Here is a 21,511-nt window from a genome sequence, read left to right on the forward strand (position 1 = left end):
TGCCTTTCTCTGTTTTTGGAACACCGCCACAAACACCTTTGATTTCCGATTTGGCCAAATGAGTATCACTTTGCTTGATATTCTTACCATCACCGGCCTACCCATTAATGGCGAGCCTTATCTGCATGGCCAATTCGACTCTGTCACTTTCACTTCGACCATGGCCTAACATGGTCGCAGCGCCCATAGTGGCTCCTATCCACGGTGGCTGTCTTATTACAGCCGGGAGCACAATGCGACCGGCGGAATCGCTTTCTTAGAATACTGGCTCTGTGAATTCATCTTCTGTACTTCCTCCTGTAAACCCACTAGTGCTTGGGCTCTTTTGGCAACGGCCCTCTATAACGGCCGCAGTGTCGGGCTCGGGCAACCTGTGTTGGGCGCCCTCTATCGCACTCTGTACCAGGCCACTATGCATCCTTTCGAGACCAGCGTCTCTGGCCCTTTTTGGATCCTCAACTTCTGGATCCAAACTTATTTCCCATATTTTCGTCGCGATGACATCCCGCTGCTTCCACCGGCCGACTAACTCCTGGGTCAATGGTTCAGCCACGAGGAAAAGTATTCATCTCCTCCTTACTTCGAGTGCTTTACATACCTGTACCTTCTGCATGAGATGCCCTACTGCTACCTAGTACTGGGCAGGAGATTCCCGGCTCCGCTTGAAAACGGATTCCTCCCTGGCGCTCCTCGCTACAGTGATCGCGCGCGCTTGGCTTTTCGCCGCGCGATCTCCTGTTCAGACATCAGAATTGCTGCCGAGGAACTTAGTTATGAGCTTTACGCTCCTAACCATTTCGCTCGCCAATTCGGCCTCTTCCAATTAGTGCCATTCCCGCTATATGATGCCTGGAACTACAACATCTCCTGGCGTAGATTTGGGCCCCCTTCTGGGCCTGTGGCGGTACAAAGCATGCTCGCGCTGGTTGATCTTCCCGATTGGGCTAAGGACATCGACGCTGTGGATGGAACTGAGGAAGGATATGAGGAATGGTGGGCAGAAGTTTCCGTTAATTGCTGGAGCCGGCGGGATGATGAACTCTTCGCGACCGTCTTTGGGGAACTGAAATGTCCCTATGCTGCTGACATTGAGCTACTTGATCGCTTCTCTGAAGATGCTGCACAATCTCTGCCTCCTCCTAGGCCGGCAATGGAACCGGTGCGAGCCTCCCGCCAAGCCCAGGCTGGTATCGTAATTCGCGAGCCCCCTCAAGATGTAAGTATCTTAGTTTATATTTTATTCCTTCTTTCACTCTTCCTTTTAACTCAAACTTTGCTGCACCAGGGAAATGTGCCACCTTCTGGCAGCCGCGCGGTTAATGCTTCCCCAGCCACTGGCCAGTCCGAAAAGCAAAAAACAGTAATAACGGAGCCTGAAGTAGAAGGTTCCTCTTCCGACGAGGATGACCCGCAAACGGTAAGAACTTTTTTGATTAAACAAACAATGCTTTCTTTCCAAGTCAAGTCTAATCCTTTCCCTTGAACTCTGCAGATCGCTGCTATCTTGGCCAGCAAGCGCAGTCGCTCTGACCCTCAAACTGATCCGTGGGCGGAAGATGAACCAATCGCTGACCGACTGGTAAGAAACTAAAAGTGCACATTGGAATCTTCTTTTTATTTTGTGCGACCATATAACAATCCTCGCTTGTAGGTTCGTCGTAGATCCTCAAGACAGACTGGGGAAGGCTCCTCAGCTGTCGGTGAAGGCACATCTGCTTCACAGGCCCAAGCGCCCACTGGTTCCAATAATCCTCCACCTCCTACCAGCATTGCGAGCAATATACAATTGGCCCTGATCCCAGTGCAGGTCATAGATGATAGCTCACCTGAAGTGGAAGAAAGACTGCCTCCTTCAGATGCACCTCGTGAGGAATCAGACACCACGCCTGTCCTGGCACCGATAGTACCTGACCCAACTTATGGTGAGGCGGTTCAAGAACCCGTGCCGATAGCAGTCCCTCGCGATCCTCCGGCTGCTGAGGTACGTTTCTTTTTAACAAGCATGATGTCCTGATTCTTGTCTCATTCTTTGGGCGTTCTCATGATTCCTCTTAAACCCAGAATCCTGGTCCTGTCGAGGAAATAGCTATCGTTGTGGAAGAACTTGGTGCTACTCCCGCTGACCCAGCTGGTGAAGATGTGGTCAACCAAAAGCCTGCCCCTGCTACTCCTAAAGAAGAAAGAGAGGTGAATGTTGAACCGGTGCTGGAAGCGGTTCCTGTTGTGGAGCCTCTTGAGGCTCCAGCTGCTGCTGGCCCAAATCCAATGCTTGTGCCTCCTTCCAGATTGGAAAGGCTAGCTCGCGTACTTGATGTGACTCCCCCCGGAGTTATAGATGAAGCCAGGGACGGACTTCACCGTCTTTTGAGTCCTGATATCCTGCTGCCTGGCCTGTCCGTGCGGGCCCTAGATTATTTGACGGTTCTTCGTCGCGAGCACGCCATCACTGAGGGCGAATTCATTGAGATAGACGAACTGCTACAGAATCTCCCCCAGCGGCTTAATGAAAGGGCAGCCACGACTGTACAAGCCAGGTAGGCCCAGGCCCACTATCAGGGCCTCAGTCAACAAATGGACTCTTCTCATGACTTTCTAGGAGATAGGGCTACCCTTGTTAGAGACTTGCGGATCACGCAAAATCATCTCCGGTCCCAAATCTAAGATCTTCAGGCCCAATTGACTGCTATGACGGCCCGTCTTGAGCATGAGGAACCCTTGCTGGAGCAACCCCTAGCGGCCTCTGAAATACTATCTCAAAACCTAGGTCAAGCTCGAGAGGTGGTCCGACAGGACGAGCGAGTCACTGTCGATGCCAGATTTCGCTTGGACCAGCATCTACTTCGCTTAACTCATGCAGGCCAAAAACTTTAGGCCCCTACTATTAGGCCCATTTTGTATGGACAATATTATTATTTATAATTCAAATATTTAGCCCACTTCGCTTGGCCCAAATATATATTCAAATTTTCAAACAGTTCAGCGTTTAATTTGCCTTTATTGCTATTGAAACTGTTTGAAAAGATAATCTCGAAATGGAGCGGTTACCTCCTTGAAGACTGCCCTGCTTCCCACGCGTTTTCAATTTCCTTCATTTCCGAGATTCTAGCATTCAATTGCATTGATACTCTTATTGATGGCGTCGAAAAGATTTCAACTGCCCATCACACGGTTGAGGCCACTGTGATTGGCCCTATAAATACCGGTACTTTGGAGAAGTAATAAACACAAGCAAATATGGCCTTCCCAGAGATAATTTCACAAGCCTTACTTCTCTTCCTTCAGTTTCTGAAATCTTCTTCTCACGATCTCACCCTTAGCCTCAAATTCCTAGGCCTTATGGCTTAATCTCAAAACCTGAGTAGGTCTTATGGCCTAATCTCAGGTCCAGTGGCATGTCTTTGGTCTCTGGAAATCCGGATGGGATTCACCGGTTTCAGTTAGACTGAAGAACATGCGGCGCTCCTAACGCGGCAGAACCAGATTCTGAGGGATCCCTCTCCTCAGGCTTCTCGCGTGGAGTAGGAGGGAGAAGGGCGGAAGGCCACTTTGAGGCCGATCGTTCTTCTTCCGCAGCCTACCTCCGGGGTCTGAGTGTCAGGCTTCTGTTTTTCCCCTAGAAGTAGATGTGGTTGTGAGTCGCGCTCTTTCTGAAGACCATCCCCATCGGAGGATAATCAACTGGAAGGGTTGCGATGGATTATTTCCTTCCCTCTTCCTCCGGTACAGATGACAGCAGCTGTGACTCAGATCGGAGGAGGGATGTGGGTGAAGAGAGGAAGAGCATGGGCCGTCACATCACATCCCCTTGTCGCCACAAGGTCCAGAAACTCATAGAAGATCTGCAATCCTTATGATTTTTTCAAGCCACTTTTGGCCTTATAATTGTGAATGTAACCGTTTCAATTTGTACTGCTTCTGGCCGCAAAGCCATCTTATGAATGAATGTTTCTGAGTATAGCTAAAAATATTGTTATAAAATAAGGCCTCATGTATGGGCCATCATGTATATTCTTAACACGCATTGTCAAGCAAGAAAAAGTTACAACAAAAACAAAAGCAGAAGTTGAGATTGTTAATCAAAAATAAGACCTCAACTAAGGCCTGAATGTATCAAAAATAAGACCTCAACTAAGGCCTGAATGTATAGTGTTGCCCTCCTAGTGTTCGTAGGCGAAGCAAACACATGAGACTAAGGCCACAGAACAAGGCCTAAATATATAGATGATGTGAGCCGATGAAGACTATGGTTGCCCCCCAGTCTGGGAAGAAGGTTGGTCCGGTGGATCCTCGAACTCCCAAACACTAGGGTAATATTTCTTTAGGAATCGTCCGTTGATGGGATTGCAATGGATTTCGCCATCGAAATCCTTGAGGTGAAAAGCCCCGCGTTCCAAAATGCGGTGAACAACAAAGAGTCCTTCCCATCATGAAGTCCATTTACCGCGACCGGTCAATTTCTCGCCAAAGGGTAAAACAGCTATCCAAATAAGGTCCCCCTCTTTGTAACTACGACCACGTGTCCTCTTATCATAGGCACGGGCGATACGCTGTTTTTCCATCACTAAATTATCCAAAGCCGCTAAGCGCTGCTCGCTCAGATCTTCGTGTTCTTGCCACATCGCCTGGACATAATCTTCACCAATCAAGTGATGCTGATCTTGTACGCATAAGGACTGAACGTTGATTTCTAAGGGTAAAACTGCATCATGGCCAAACATTAGTGCATAGGGTGTTGTAGCAGTGGGATTCCTCTTGGAGGTGCGGTAAGCCCATAGTGTCTCATACAACTTGTCGTGCCACTGTCGAGGGTTTTCAACCAGCATCTTCTTGAGCATGGTGATAATAATCTTGTTACTGGCCTCCGCTTGTCCGTTGGACTGAGCATAATATGGAGTGCTATGGATGAACTGGATGCCCAAGTCGTTGACAAGTCGCTCGACCTCACCTCCCATGAATGCTGCCCCCCTGTCCAAAACTAGCACTTCAGGGATATCGAACCTGCAGATGATGTTATGAAAAATAAATTGGCCAATGGTGGGACCTGAAGCCACTTTCAAAGGCTCAGCTTCGACCTATTTGGTGAAGAAATCAGTAGCCACGATGATGAACTTGTGTTGGAGAGAAGAGTGGGGGTGAATCATCCCAATCAAGTCCAGTGCCCAACCTCGTGCAGGCCAAGGTTTAATAATAGGTTGCATGGGAATATTGGGAATGTGCTGGACTGGACCGTGTGCCTGATAGTCTTGGCATCCTTTGGCGAAAGCGATACAGTCCTTCAAAATGCTGGGCCAATAATACCTATGTCTCCTGATGAGCCAACGCATCTTAGGTCCCGCTTGATGTGCTCCGCATATTCCTGTGTGTGCTTCGCGCATTAATCGTTTCGCTTCGTGGCCATAAACACATCGGAAGTCTATGCCATCCTCCCCGCGCCATCGCAGCTCGTCACTCCTGAGGAAGTAATTTAAGGCAAGAAAGCGAGTCTTCCTGTCTGCTGTAAGATCTGGTTGTTTGAGGTAATCGATCAACGGAATGCGCCAATCGAAGTCAATAGGCTCTAGGACTGCGACGACAGGATCATCAGGTGGGTCAACCCCGGGAGCCATGAAGGCAGTGTGAGGCGCTCGACTTTCAGAATGCTCTCGCGAACCCCGTACTTCAATGTAATGCCGGTAGCCAGTTGAACGAGTTCATTGGCCGCGAAATTGCGCTCGCGAGGGATGTACTCCAAATCCGCGTCATCAAACTGATCCAGAAGCTCAATGGCGCGATTCAAATATGGTACGAGCAAACAGCTTGCACACCTGTATTTCTCTTGAAGCTGATTTATCACAAGCAAAGAGTCGCCGCATACCTGAATATCTCTTACTTCCAATTCCAGTAAAACTTCTAGGCCGATAATAAGGGCTTCATACTCTGCTTGGTTGTTTGTACACTTAAACTCTAATTGGAAAGAATAAGAGAAACGATTGCCCGCTGGGTTCTCCAGAACAATTCCTGCCCCTGCTAATGTTTCAGTTCTTGAGCCATCAAAAAACAATACCCAGGGCTGCAAGGAGACTATGGCTTGATACCATATGGCGTACTCTAGAATGCGCGCCAAATCTGGTCGGGTGGTAGTTACTGTCGCTATCTCTAACTCCTTTACTGTGGGGATATCCAAGATAGGGTGATGTGCCAGAAAGTCTGCGATGGCCTGTCCTTTTACTGCTTTCTGGGGAACATATTGTAGCGAGAACTCGGACAGGGCCAATACCCACTTGCCAATGCGGCCTCTCAGAATAGGTCGCGATAGCATGTACTTGACCAGGTCGGTCTGAGCGATGATGCAAGTAGTAAAGGATAACATGTAGTGCCGCAACTTGCATGCTGAGAAGTACAATGTAAGACACAGCTTTTCCATTGGAGTATACCTGGTTTCGCAATCTGTAAGTGTCCTACTGAGGTAGAAAATGGCGTGCTCAACGCCTTCCTCATCATCCTGGGCGAGTAGGCTGCCAATGGAAGCCTCAGCTGCTGAAATATATAACTTCAAAGGAAATCCAGTTCTCAGGGAAACAAGCACTGGCGGACTCGCAAGGTAGGCCTTGATTCTGTTGAAAGCCTATTGATGTTTAGGCTCCCATACAAACTCAGTCTGACCTTGCAGTTTCAGCAATGGAGAGAAGGGCTGGATTTTACCTGCAGAGTTAGAGATGAAATGTCTCAGAAAGTTGATCTTACCCAGCAAACGCTGCAATTCCTTTTTCGTTCGTGGAGCGGTTGCATTGATGACTGCGCTTGCCTTGTCTTCAGGGACCTCAATCCCTCTCTGATGGACAATGAATCCCAAAAAATCTCCTGCTTGAACTCCAAAAACGCATTTAGCGGGATTCATTCTGAGCTTGTGTTGCCGCATGCGCTCGAATACCTTTCTGAGATCAGTGATGTGGTCTCCTCTCTTTTGAGACTTCACAACTACATCATCGATGTTGTACATACCACCTATATTACATACCGCCAAGCATGATCAACGACCTCTTAGGTGGGCCCCGCGACATGGCTAGTCCCGCCTACGACATGCATCCGGTAGTCCGACACCCGAGCTACCTCGCTATGGTGGAGGTCGGCCGGTACCTCATAGGGAGGCCACCCTCCCATGCTCTCCAAAAGGCTTCAAGAGAAGCATTATGTGTATTATTGTCCCACATCGGAAATGTAGAATAGAATGGGACTTCCTTTAGCTATATAAGGAAGTCCTCCCCTTCTTAGAGGGGGATGGATCCATGATCCCCACACCTGTATCATTACAAAGGTCACTTGACCTCACTCATAGTAAAATACCCAAGTGAACGTAGCCTTGCCCCAAGTGCAAGGTGAACCACTATACATCCGGTGTCATCTCTTTCTCTCTCCCCATCATGCTTCTTAGTTACCGTATTCTTCAGTAGAAACATTGGCGCTAGAAGGAGGGTACCCTATGTTTGGGTATGAACCTCCGACCTTGAAGACAAGCCATCCGGGTACCATGAGCCGTTCGGGTACATTAGTACATACGGGTACTTGAGTTAGCGGGCGGTACCCCCACCCCTAAGCCTCCGGTACTTTCACTCAACTCGCTCGACAGGCAAGACCCGGATCCTATCTGGACCCCGACCGGCATCGGTAGTTCCCGAACCCAATTGCAATCCCTGTACCGCTATCACCACTGAGAGCTACCATTAATCTTGTGAGTTCATACCAGCACCTCATCACCACCCGGTAACCAACAACCTAACCCGGTACCCATTCATCAACAATTCAAGTCATCATCATCGACAACCCCAGGATCCAGCCTGCAAACATACCGAGTCAGCAACCTGTCCGGCCAACGCAGCATCTCGACTCGCCCAAAGGCTCTAAGCAATTGTGAACATGACCTCGTCCTATGTGTCATCTCGGGTACTCACATACCCGTCCGGGACCTTCTGGATTCTCTTCTTCCCAGAGGTCATAGCCACTCAAGACCCCCTTCACCGAGGCCATCAGTTTCCAGCACCCTAATCATCATTCAGGACTCCGGGTCGCTCCCAGCACCACGAATTCCCCGACACCTACACTGACCGGTGATAAAGTAATCTGGGGTTCACATCCAAAACCAATTGGCAATGGATGGAGTGGCCCAAACCCTTATAAACCCATAGGCAAGGTCTCATTTTTCCCATGTGGGATGTATATATTCTCAACACGCCCCCGCACGTCTGGCGAATTTTCAAGCCATACACGTGGACAACTTTTTGGGTGACGTGAAGCCCGTGTGGCCGTTTGGCATGCACACGTGGGTAACCCGCTCTGATACCATGATAAAGTAATCTGGGGTTCACATCCAAAACCAATTGGCAATAGATGGAGTAGCCCAAACCTTTATAAACTCATAGGCAAGGTCCCATTTTTCCCATGTGAGATGTATATATTCTCAACAACCGGTACCCTCCTCCGCTCTCGGTGAGGTCATTACAACTACCGGTACCTCCTCCGCTCTCGGTGCCCTGAGCAGTTTCAAGCACGACTACTGTCAAAGTGCCATCTTTCCGGCACTTTGGGTAACTACACTCTTCCGGGACCTCCGTTACCTCTCCCCCACCGGGATCATCATCGTCTCAATCACAGTTACGGGCTGCAGTTTATCAAACTCCACCGAGAGCTTAGATTTGTTTTCTTCTCCGGCATCAGCTACCTCCTCCGCAGTAGTCTAATAGGAAGGGGGGGCTTCCTTGAACACCCATGCATCAACCTTCTCTCGGAACCGGCCAACGCACAACGACCTGTTCACTTTCATGAGTTCATGACCCCGGCGGCTTAGTTGACTGACTGGCTCGGTGAACAACCCTCCATGCAAAGCTAAGTTATCCCATTCACACTTAATTGAAATTTCAAGCATGCAATCCCTCATGTTTTCTCTTTATATGTGATCTGTTCAAATAAGTACCACGTATCAGTCAACTAGATATACATACACCTATATGGTTTCTTTGTCCATGGTACGGTTACACGTGCCCTATAACTTTCACCATGCATGCAAGGTGTCTCTCTCTGCCTATACGTGTAACGTGTTGCACAAGCACATTGGCTCATGATTGAGACTGTGCCCCACGGCCACCCAAGCCCCAGTTCAAACACATCTATCATACTTTATTTTTACGATTTCCCACAACTATGCATACTTACTGTTACGCTACCATTATCATAACGGATCCTTCTGCCTATTCCATCAAAGATTGAAAAAGTTTATCTGTGGAGATAGCTAGGCTCTAATGCATGTACATGCATTCAATTTAAGCATGCTCACAGCAGTACATACTTATTTAAAGGCATGATTACATGATTTCTATTACTATTGCATGATTTCTCAAACCTTATTATGCTTGATTACATAACCTTTTAATTACGGCATATATGTACTATTTCGAACAGTACATACTATGACTGCACAAATTACGTCATGCAATTTACGTGTGGTAGCCACATTAATTGGTTAGAGGCTTTGGTAAATTATCATAAATTTGCTGCACTCAAACTTTACACTCCTCATAATTATATATTTTTTACTAGCCACCCTGGGAGCTAACATCTATCTTCTATTTTGAAGAGTCTCGATCACTTGATCCGGCTATATCACTTACACATTCCAATGTGATGCTACTCTCCAAAATATACACCTATATTTGGACAACTACAGTTTTCTTACAATATTTGCATTACTCTCGGACGGCTCCAGATAAGTTCTCACTTATGCTCTTTAAATTTGAGCTAATATAAATGATTTACATGCTTCAAATAACGATTTCTATAATCTAAGCATGTCTACAATATTTGATAATTTCGATATCATATCTAATATGCCTATGTATTAGTGTCAAACGTTAATTTAATTGCTTATCAATTAAATTGCTACATATATACATATGACACTAGGCAAGTGTAACATGCGGCACTTAAAATCTCCGCCCTGAGCGAAGTACCCCAACAGGGTCACGAGGCACAAGCCACCATTCTACCCGGGGCCATGCCACCGGGTACTAGGGCCCAGAGCCACCGGACACCCCAACGGGGTTACAAGGCTCAATCTCTGATTCTACCCGGGGCCACGCCACCGGGTAAAAGAGGCCTACAGGCCCTCATTTAACCCCATTGGGTTAAGGAGGCCCAAGTCCTCACATGACCCCACCGGGCCACGCTGTCCAAGCCCTCATGCTACCCCATCGGGTGCGAGAGGCATCAAGCCCTCATGCTACCCCATCGGGTGCATGAGCCATCAAGCCCTCATTCTACCCTATCGGGTACTAGAGGCATCAAGCCCTCACGCTACCCTATCGGGTACTAGAGGCATCAAGCCCTCATGCCACCCCATCGGGTGCGAGAGGCATCAAGCCCTCACGCTGCCCTATCGGGTACTAGAGGCATCCGGCCCTCATGCTACCCCATTGGGTGCGAGAGGCATCAAGCCCTCATTCTACCCTATCGGGTACTAGAGGCATCAAGCCCTCACGCTACCCTATCGGGTACTAGAGGCATCAAGCCCACATGAGGCATCAAGCCCTCATTCTACCCTATCGGGTACTAGAGGCATCAAGCCCTCACGCTACCCTATCGGGTACTAGAGGCATCAAGCCCTCATGCCACCCCATCGGGTGCGAGAGGCATCAAGCCCTCACGCTACCCTATCGAGTACTAGAGGCATCCGGCCCTCATGCTACCCCCATTGGGTGCGAGAGGCATCAAGCCCTCATTCTACCCTATCGGGTACTAGAGGCATCAAGCCCTCACGCTACCCTATCGGGTACTAGAGGCATCAAGCCCTGATGCTACCCCATCGGGTGCGAGAGGCATCAAGCCCTCATTCTACCCTATCGGGTACTAGAGGCATCAAGCCCTCATGCTACCCCATCGGGTGCAAGAGGCATCAAGCCCTCATTCTACCCTTCTGGGTATCAGAGGCATCCAGCCCTCACGCTACCCTATCGGGTACTAGAGGCATCCGGCCCTCATGCTACCCCATCGGGTGCGAGAGGCATCAAGCCCTCACTCTACCCTATCGGGTACTAGAGGCATCAAGCCCTCACGCTACCCTATCGGGTACTAGAGGCATCTGGCCCTCATGCTACCCCATCGGGTGCGAGAGGCATCAAGCCCTCATTCTACCCTATCGGGTACTAGAGGCATCAAGCCCTCACGCTACCCTATCGGGTAATAGAGGCATCAAGCCCTCACGCTACCCTATCGGGTGCGAGAGGTATCAAGCCCTCATGCTACCCCATCGGGTGCGAGAGGCATCAAGCCCTCATTCTACCCTATCGGGTACTAGAGGCATCAAACCCTCATGCTACCCCATCGGGTGCAAGAGGCATCAAGCCCTCATTCTACCCTTCCGGGTATCAGAGGCATCCAGCCCTCACGCTACCCTATTGGGTACTAGAGGCATCAAGCCCTCATGCTACCCCATCGGGTGCGAGAGGCATCAAGCCCTCATTCTACCCTATCGGGTACTAGAGGCATCAAGCCCTCATGCTACCCCATCGGGTGCGAGAGGCATCAAGCCCTCATTCTACCCTTCCGGGTATCAGAGGCATCAAGCCCTCATGCTACCCCATCGGGTGCGAGAGGCATCAAGTCCTCATTCTACCCTGGCGGGTACTAGAGGCATCAAACCCTCATGCTACCCCATCGGGTGCGAGAGGCATCAAGCCCTCATTCTACCCTTCCGGGTATCAGAGGCATCAAGCCCTCATGCTACCCCATCGGGTGCGAGAGGCATCAAGCCCTCATTCTACCCTATCGGGTACTAGAGGCATCAAGCCCTCACGCTACCCTATCGGGTACTAGAGGCATCTGGCCCTCATGCTACCCCATCGGGTGCGAGAGGCATCAAGCCCTCATTCTACCCTATCGGGTACTAGAGGCATCAAGCCCTCACGCTACCCTATCGGGTACTAGAGGCATCAAGCCCTCATGCTACCCCATCGGGTGCGAGAGGCATCAAGCCCTCATTCTACCCTATCGGGTACTAGAGGCATCAAGCCCTCATGCTACCCCATCGGGTGCAAGAGGCATCAAGCCCTCATTCTACCCTTCCGGGTATCAGAGGCATCCAGCCCTCACGCTACCCTATTGGGTACTAGAGGCATCAAGCCCTCATGCTACCCCATCGGGTGCGAGAGGCATCAAGCCCTCATTCTACCCTATCGGGTACTAGAGGCATCAAGCCCTCATGCTACCCCATCGGGTGCGAGAGGCATCAAGCCCTCATTCTACCCTTCCGGGTATCAGAGGCATCAAGCCCTCATGCTACCCCATCGGGTGCGAGAGGCATCCAGCCCTCACGCTACCCTATTGGGTACTAGAGGCATCAAGCCCTCATGCTACCCCATCGGGTGCGAGAGGCATCAAGCCCTCATTCTACCCTTCCGGGTATCAGAGGCATCAAGCCCTCATGCTACCCCATCGGGTGCAAGAGGCATCAAGCCCTCATTCTACCCTTCCGGGTATCAGAGGCATCCAGCCCTCATGCTACCCCATCGGGTACGAGAGGCATCAAGTCCTCAACCTACCCTTCCAGGTATCAGAGGCTCAAGTCCTCAATCTACCCTTCTGGGTATCATAGACTCAACTCCTCATTCTACCCCATCGGGTACCATAGGCTCAAGCCCTTAGAAAACCCCACTTGGTACCGGAGGCGGGGTAAGCCAAGGTCCAATCCCTTGCTTCTGAGTCATCTCACCTCCCGAGCGTTCTGTACACTCGAGGGACTTATTCATACCACATATCACAAGTGGAGATAGTACCCGACTGGGACTATCATTGAGCTTCACGCTCATACTTTTTGTGCTACGGTCTATTAATGGAAATATTGAAATTTTTCACCTATTGTTGATCGCGACAATTAAATTTCTTTTACATCCCATTAATAAGACCATAGGACAAAAACTCCCACAACCTATCACCCGCTCAACATGAGCGAGCTCAACTCTTACGTTCCCGGTACACATGAGCCAAACAACCGGGTTATGGCTTATACGTTCGGGTCAAGTAAGTTAGAGTTCCTTCCTCTAACCCATACTTGGGGGACTATCATGGCCACGCCATAGTCTCGCTAGTATTGTCAATAGTTACTACAATACCGGAGCTCTATGCTCAAACTCACGGGCATCCTCGAGCGTAACCTAGGTACTAACTACGTGACTTGGGGGACTCGGCGAGTAACTACACTCCCGGTCCTAACATGTGTTCATCATATGCATACAACATTTACATATCATTATGTCTTACCGTGTTCATCACACATATCATGTCTTACCGTGTTCATCACACATATCATGTCTTACCGTGTTCATCACACATCTTTGCATCATGCATCACATAAACATTCATGCACCTCGATGCATTTGACTCAAATGTCACTTAGATTGCCCTAGCGCAATCAATATGTATTTTGTACACCCTTATCTTATTTGCAGGTACTAGCGTGATGAGGGCCCCGTGGCACCAACCTACCCGTAGAGTCCCTTCTTACTTACGGAGTTGGGGGACTAGTATGGGTTCAACGAGGTCATCACTCATACTTGGCGGCATCACATTTAAACTCCCCAACCAAGAAGCGCCTCTTACTCGGGGACTTGGGGGACTTGTACATACCACCTATATTACATACCACCAAGCATGATCAACGACCTCTTAGGTGGGCCCCGCGACATGGCTAGTCCCGCCTACGACGTGCATCCGGTAGTCCGACACCCGAGCTACCTCGCTATGGTGGAGGTCGGCCGGTACCTCATAGGGAGGCCACCTTCCCATGCTCTCCAAAAGGTTTCAAGAGAAGCATTATGTGTATTATTGTCCCACATCGGAAATGTAGAATAGAATGGGACTTCCTTTAGATATATAAGGAAGTCCTCCCCTTCTTAGAGGGGGATGGATCCATGATCCCCACACCTGTATCATTACAAAGGTCACTTGACCTCACTCATAGTAAAATACCCAAGTGGACGTAGCCTTGCCCTAAGTGCAAGGTGAACCTCTATACATCCGGTGTCATCTCTTTTTCTCTCCCCATCATGCTTCTTAGTTACCGTATTCTTCAGTAGAAACAGATGTAGACCTCTAAAATCTTCCCCAGGATATCATGGAAGATCAGGTTCATGGCTCTCTGATATGTTGCTCCAGCATTCTTCAGTCCAAAAGGCATAACCACATATTCAAAAACACCCGCGAACCCGGGACACTGGAATGCGGTCTTATGTCTGTCTTCTTCAGCGACCGGAATCTGGTGATACCCTACGGTTCCGTCCATGAAGGACAACAATTCGCGTCCTGCTACAGCGTCTACCAACATATCCGTGACCGGCATGGGGTAGACATCTTTAGGTGTAGCGATGTTCAGGTCTCTGTAGTCTACGCAGACCCTCATCTTGCCATTTTTCTTGCGAACAAGCACTATATTAGATAGCCACTGATTGTATTTGGCTACCTTGATAATGCCCGACTTGTGCATTTCTTTGACTTCCTCCTTGAAGAGGACTTAGGTCTCTGAATTCATTCTTTGTGGCTCTTGTTTCATAGGCCTCTTGTCAGGGAGTGTTGGCAATTGATGGCAAACCAAGTCCGGTGACAGGCCGAGCATGTCTTCATATTTCTACGCGAAGCAGTCTTTGAATTCATGTAATAAGTCAATGAGCCTCTGTTTCTCGTTAGGCTCTAAGTACGCGCTGATAACCACTTCCATAGGTTCATCTGCTGTTCGACCTTCTCGGTAGGATTTCTGACCTTAGGAGGTGTATCGTCCAGTGCTGCCGGAGAGAGCTGAATATCGACCTCATCTTCTTGTTCCTGATTAGAGAGTGTTTCATTAATGGCCTCTAAAGTCGCGACCCGATCGTAGGCCTCTTTTTCCACTAAGTATGATGAAAGTCTGTCATACAGCGAGTGGAAGGCCTCTATCCCTTCCTCTGGAAGGTCATAATCCATTAATTGCTTAAGGGTTTGAGCACAGCGTGGCCAGGCCTTTCCAAGCCTTCTTTTACTAGCGTAAGCCCCCACTGTGCCAATTCAGAGGCCGTCACTCCTGTGGGGCGACCTTTGTCATCGATGCCACTGACCTGCAATGGAGTGATAGGCTCCAAATAGTACTTGGCATCTACATAATTCGCGGAAACTGGGAATGGACGAGGATCCGCTTTAATCACCTCCGCTTTATCTGTCTCCCTGTTCCATATAACTAGTTCCTGATGGAGAGTTGACAGAACACAGTAACTCCGATGTATCCAGTCTCTGCCCAAAATAGCACTGTAGGCCGCATAACAATCTGTTACAAAGAAGGCATAAACTCCCTCAGCAGGGCCAACCTTGATGCGTAAGAACAGTAATCCCAGGGTCTTTGTTACAGCCCCGCGAAGTTCTTGAGCGTGAGGGACGTAGACTGGATTTTCTCTTTCTTGATTCCGAGCAAGTGCATGGTTCTGGTAGTGATGACGTTAACGGCAGCTCCGGTATCAACCATGATCTTGCTAACTTTGGTGCCGCCAACTTCTGCTATAATATATAGAGGTCTCATGTGTTGGACATAGCAGGCGTTGGTTTGGTGAAGCTCATGAAGAATTCTTTGCTGTGAGCATCCTCCGTTTCAAGAAACATAGCTTCTTCCACAGGTGTCGTGATTGCCGATGTGATCTGCAAGGGCTGCAAACTACTTTCCTCAGCTTCTATGCAATCCTGAGCGGCGACCGGCAGCTCATACCTCACGGGGAGTACGTAAACCATGTTGCAAGACGTGTCAGTCATATCTGTCTCCTCCATGTCATCTTCCAGATTAAGCTTGGGTTCGTTGACAGGGGTGTCAGTGTTGAATTGCTTAGCCAACTGGTCTACTAACGACTCCTCTGTAAGGCCTTTTACTTCACACAGCTTGTGTTCTTGTATCACGGGAGCCTGCTTGGGGGGGTCTGACTTTGGTTCCCTTGCTGTGCTTACCTCTAGGGGAGCGACCACTACACTCTGGACTCTTTTTGGTTTCCACTGTAAAGTATCGGTAGTCTTGTCCACTGTAAAGTATCGGTAGTCTTGTCCTTACACTGGGCTTAGATGCCCCTGTTGCTTGTTTCTGAAGGCTGCAGGGAGCCATTAATGGCTTCGCGGCTAGTGCCTCCATCTCCTTCTGATACTGCTGAGGTGATTTGACCAATTACAAAGGCTTGATCAGGCCCTGGTCAAGAGCCTCTAGCGCGCGCTTGGCTTCCCCATACCTGCGCTGCAACTTCCTCTTCCTGGAAGGGCTTATTTCCACTGCCTTCCCCTTTTCCCTAGTGTACCATTTTCCTTCTTTGATGGTGGCGGCTGGAGCAGGCGGGATATAGGGCTTGGTCATAATGTCCTTGCGCTTGTTCGTAGCCTTCTCCTCTTGTTTCTGATCAACCGCGGCCGCTCTCAGTTTCTTGAATAAATTGGAGTCCTTTGGGGATGGTGGTGACTCATTTTTCTCTTTTTCTCTTGGGCTAGAAGGCTGATAGTTTCGCAATGGCGAGGCCCATTTGATGGGCGGGAGAGAGCCAAAATGAAATGTCTGCTCGACCTCTTTATGCGACACTTGGATGCCACACTCTTCTTTGCATTGCGAGCATAGGACCACGAGTGAGGCTTTTCCAACTGGTTTAGCTTTCTTCTTTGCAGGGGTCTCATCCTCGGCAGCCCTTCCTTCCCGTCCCTTGGTATTCAAATCCAAGGTTGGTTTCCTCTGGTTCTGCTTGGCCCAATTCACATCGACCATATTGATCCCGGTGTCAGGAAAAGGGTTCAAGTCTATGAGCGCTGCTGCCGTTACTGGGGCTTCCACCTGCAAACTGCCATTATTAAACCATATCTGAATCTGGTCTTTGAGCTTCACACAGTCTGCGGTATTGTGATTCCACAGGTTGTGGAATTTGCAGTACTTCTTCCCTTTCAGCTGATCTGGTCGAGGAAAAGGTCCAAAGTCAGACTTCACCATCTTCGCGGCGATCATCTCATCTAGAATCTCATGTGCCTTATTGGCATCGTAAGTGTATGTCGCGAATTCAGGTTTGGTGAAGGCCATCGATTTGAGCTTGACAGGCTCCTTGGAAATTTTCAGTTGCTTCAGGGCTGGATTCTTCCTCCCGGTTAGTTCATAAGCAGCGATATCATTCTCCTCTTCCTCATCGTCATCTTGAACCACTTCTTCCATGTGATGATGGTAGTAAGGGTCATAAGTAGCCGGCCGGTAGCTCAGGGCCGCTACAGTGCGATGTTTTCCTGGTACATATGTCCTTTTGGACGCATTCTTCCTTGCGTCAGTTTCTCTGAGGAGATGTTCAAAGCTGCCTACCTCTGTGATGAGCTCTCCCATTGACTGGATCATGCTGCCATGTTGCTTCTTTCACTGACGAGGTTCCAAACCCTTGACCGCCAGTTTGACCAACTCTTTCTCGGGCAAGATGACATTCAGCTTGGCTTTCTGAATTTGGAAGCGCTGAAGATAGGCCATAGCAGACTCTGTAGGCTGTTGGGCCATCTGAGTGAGAGAAGCCAAGTCAACCTCAGGCTCAATGGCTCCAAAGGTTTCTCGGAATAGCTTTTCCATTGCGGGCCAATCCGCCACGATCCCTGGCCGAAGTTTGGAAAACCATCTAAAGGCAGCTCCCGAAAGAGAAGTGCCAAAGATCCTGCATTTGAGGATATCATCATTCTGGTATTGGCCGCATTGTACCCTAAACATGGTCAGATGGGTAGCCGCATTCTCGGTGTCTTCTCCTGAAAAAGTAGAAAATATGATATTTTTATAAACCTTGGGAAAAGGCGCGAGCATTACATGCGGCGGGAAAGGTCCCTCATAGACCCCATCCACTTGGGTCCTAGGATTAGCCAGCCTGATCATCTCCTCTACCTCTTCACGTCGTACATATTCTGGGCCCGGAGGCAGAGGAGGGGGTGTTGCCACAGTATGGCGAGTAGCCTGCAAGGGTATTGCTTGGTTTGGAGTCACTGTCCCTTCTCCTACATGCACAACGTGGGTGGTAGCTGGTTGCTGAAGGGTCACTGCTGGTATGGGCATCTCTTTTATCAGGGCTGTTATCTTAATCGGGTTACCAGCCTGGTCAATCCCATAATAGCTTCCTGGCAGTTCTTGGTACACGTTTTCTGCCCCGTCGCTGTCGTATTGAACGAATGTGGTAGAGTCGGACGAGGTTCCACCAACTTTTGATGCCTGATGCTTATGTCTGGTAGTCTGTTCGCCTGACGGGGTGACATTTTCTTTGCTGCCGCCGATAACCAAAGCTTGCTCTTTACTTTTCAGTTGCGTAGCAGTAACGGTTGTGGAAGGTGTAGTGGTATTGCTGTTAACCTTATCTCGCTGGTTAGGTGGCACGTACTTGCTTGAACCAGACGGCTGGCCAAGGGAACCAAGGATAGCATTAGGATCCCCTAAAGCTTTGTTCAATACTTCTCTTGCCTGGTTCAACTCGGCTCTCTGCATGGCCATCTCGGTTGCGAGGTTAGCGCCATCCTTGCGAAGACCTGCCATATCTGCAGCAATCTGCTTGGTTTTGTTCGTGATAGCCTCCATGATTTCTTTCTGGCACTGATTCTGCTCACTAGCGATACCTGCGGCATGAGTCCTCACTGCATTCTCTGATTGTGCGATTTGTTGCTTAGTATTCTTTGCATGTCGGGTAATGCACTGGTCAAGTTCGCGTATGAGCTGGTCTGTTTTTGCGGTTTCCCTTTCAAAATCAGCAGCTATCTTCTTGCGATGATTTTCAATATTCTCCATGATGATTGCGAACCTCACCTCGGAGGTCGCTCCCTCTGGGATAGACTTCGCAACGAAAGCCTCTATTTCCCTACTTCCCACTGTATTAGAGACAGCGGTAGTGATAACAGACTCACTGGCCTGATTAGTAGTGACACTCTGGCCCTCAGTAGCGGCCAGGTGATTCTCTTCCCGTTCAGTTGACATATCGGGTATTTGGCGAGAGAATCTTTGAGTCACTTGTTCTTCGGAAAGACCACGACAGTCTGCTCGAGGATGCGGTCTGTAACTGGAGGTCTTATGTCTTGAGCAGTTAGCGTAAACCTTTTGGTAAGGGTTTTTGCTCGACTTCCCAATGGCTACGTTCACGAAGAGACACTATTGTGGTCCCACTGGGAGTGCCAAAATGTTTGGCTCCAAAACCAGTCGGCGTGTAAACTGTCTCTTTTGAGCGTGTGATTGCGCGGGCGTGCCAGCACCGTGGGGTGCAGTCGTCGGGGGAGTCCCTTGACCTGACTTCTTCTTTAAGTGTTGTGGACAAGAAGAGCACTAACCTCGTCACAGGGTTATTCTCTAGCCTTTCGAGAAAAGACTTCTTGCCTTACGGATAAGGACTTTGGATGTGATCTCTTCGCGTCACCGAATCGATACTCAACGTGGTAGGCTGAGCAGAGCAATCACTGGGAAGTTTGGAGAAAGCACGGGTTTTGCCAAAGCGTGACTTTAGCTTCGCTGGGTTGCGAGGGCGTTACCCTTGCTTCACTGGTTGTATCGGTGGCAGTGGTACTAGCAGTCGGTCACCGGGTTTCAATGAGGTTGAAGGTTTGCTCCGGAGAGTCTTTGTAATCGCTGGGATTGATTGATTTGAGAGAGGTCCTCTTTTTGTCCTTGAAACCTAGTATTTATACCTAGGGTTTTGACCGTTCCTTGCTATAGAAGTATTATTGATTGAAGTTTCCTATTCAATCTCTACTACTTGACTCCAATAAGGTTTCATTTTCCTCATGGATTATGGAATGGGTGAAGCTGTAACCCAAACCCAAGTAGGCTTATTTTTGGGCCGCAGGTATCTGCCCGCTGTGCTAAATCCACTGAAGGATCTTGCCAAAATTACTTTTGGGCTCAAACAGTTTGTTCTATTTCTTTTGTTCAGTTTATTATATTTTTGCCCTACTGATTGTAATCGGGCGTCGCACCTTTCAGCAAGGAATGCGCGTATGGTTTCCAACTTTTATGTTTGGGTCAATGATATTTTAGATATCCTAATGAACAAAACATTGTATAAAGCTGAATGTAGATATGTGTATGACTGGTTTTTGAGTTCAAGCATTGAAACAAGTATAGAGACTATATTAAATCATATTTGGTCCTACTTTTTTTTTTTTTTTTTTGAATAAAAGTTTAGTGCGGCTGCCCTCAAACCTTGATTAATGAAACTGTCGAATACAAGGGGGGACATTGAGCCTAAATCCCTGATTACAATAAGCATCTAGAGTATTTTCTGAAATAAAATCAAAAATCTCTACAGGAGACTTATATTCTAACAAGCACCAACTAGCAAAGAGTGCACAATTAGCTACTCCATTTCCTTTAACATAGCAATGACACAGTGGAAAGATAACTCGATATGTAACTCGATTACAACATGGCATAATTACCAGCTTTAGCACAGCTTTCCTCCTATGTTGCCGCCGGAGAATAGATCCGGCGACACTTAGTCTCACCCTGCTACTAGGTGGTAGCGACCACTTGATGAAGCAATGGATTCGTCTCCTACCCAGAGTAGACAAGGCACTTTGAGTGCATACACAAGCACAAATCCCGACTAGTTCTACACAAAAAGTGTACGTACTTATTACTCGTAATAAGCGAAAATAAACTAAGCAAACAAAATAAATAACTATAAATAAAATAAAATTTGAGATAAGGCCCACTATATGAACCCAACCCATAACTCCAGCTCAAATCGGGCCCAAAGGCAGAATCCAAGCCCAAAGAACCAAATCAGCAAGTGGATCGTTTCCAATCCTCCCAGCCCAAGAAAGCTGCTGCATCGCGCCGCCACCAATCCTGCCTCCCCTCCACTGGCGCTAGGCCACCGTCATGTCACCGTCGTCCTCCGACCATCGAAGGGCCACGCCAACCATTACAATCCCCACCCAACAACAACAGGAAAAGGGAAGCTTGCCATTTGTCTCTGAATCCGGCGTCCAAGCACCACCGTCAAACAGCGCAACAAGCCTTTGATCCCTACCAACCAGCCTTCGATCTACTCCTGCCAGCCATAGAACCCAGCCTGCCAACCACTAACAGCCACCAAACGCCGATCTGACTCGTTCACACTCCGATCTCACTCCAATCCTAGCCCACCGCCACGGCGCCGCCACTCCCTTAAACCGAAAACGAAGAAGAAAAGCACCTCCCGATCCTAGCTCTCGAGCTTGAGACACGCCCTCGAAACATGACACCCGTCCGGCTGCACACATCATGCTTCGGCTAGGCCAGAAGCCATCACCAACGCCGCGGTGCAGCCGGACAGGAACGGAGGCAAACAACGGTGTTCTCTAGGTTTTCAGCGCGTGGAGCGCGTTCTCTAAAACTTGTCTAGTTGTTGTTTTATTTGGTCCTACTTATAATTTGGTAGAATTATGAAATTCAAATAAATGCAGTTATGAGGTATTATTTGATGTTCGGTTTGAAAATACAGTTAACATATGATGACAGTTTCTTGATGGA

The sequence above is a fragment of the Rosa chinensis genome, chromosome 7 (genome assembly GCF_002994745.2).
Source record: "Rosa chinensis cultivar Old Blush chromosome 7, RchiOBHm-V2, whole genome shotgun sequence".
In the NCBI taxonomy this organism is placed as follows: domain Eukaryota; kingdom Viridiplantae; phylum Streptophyta; class Magnoliopsida; order Rosales; family Rosaceae; genus Rosa; species Rosa chinensis.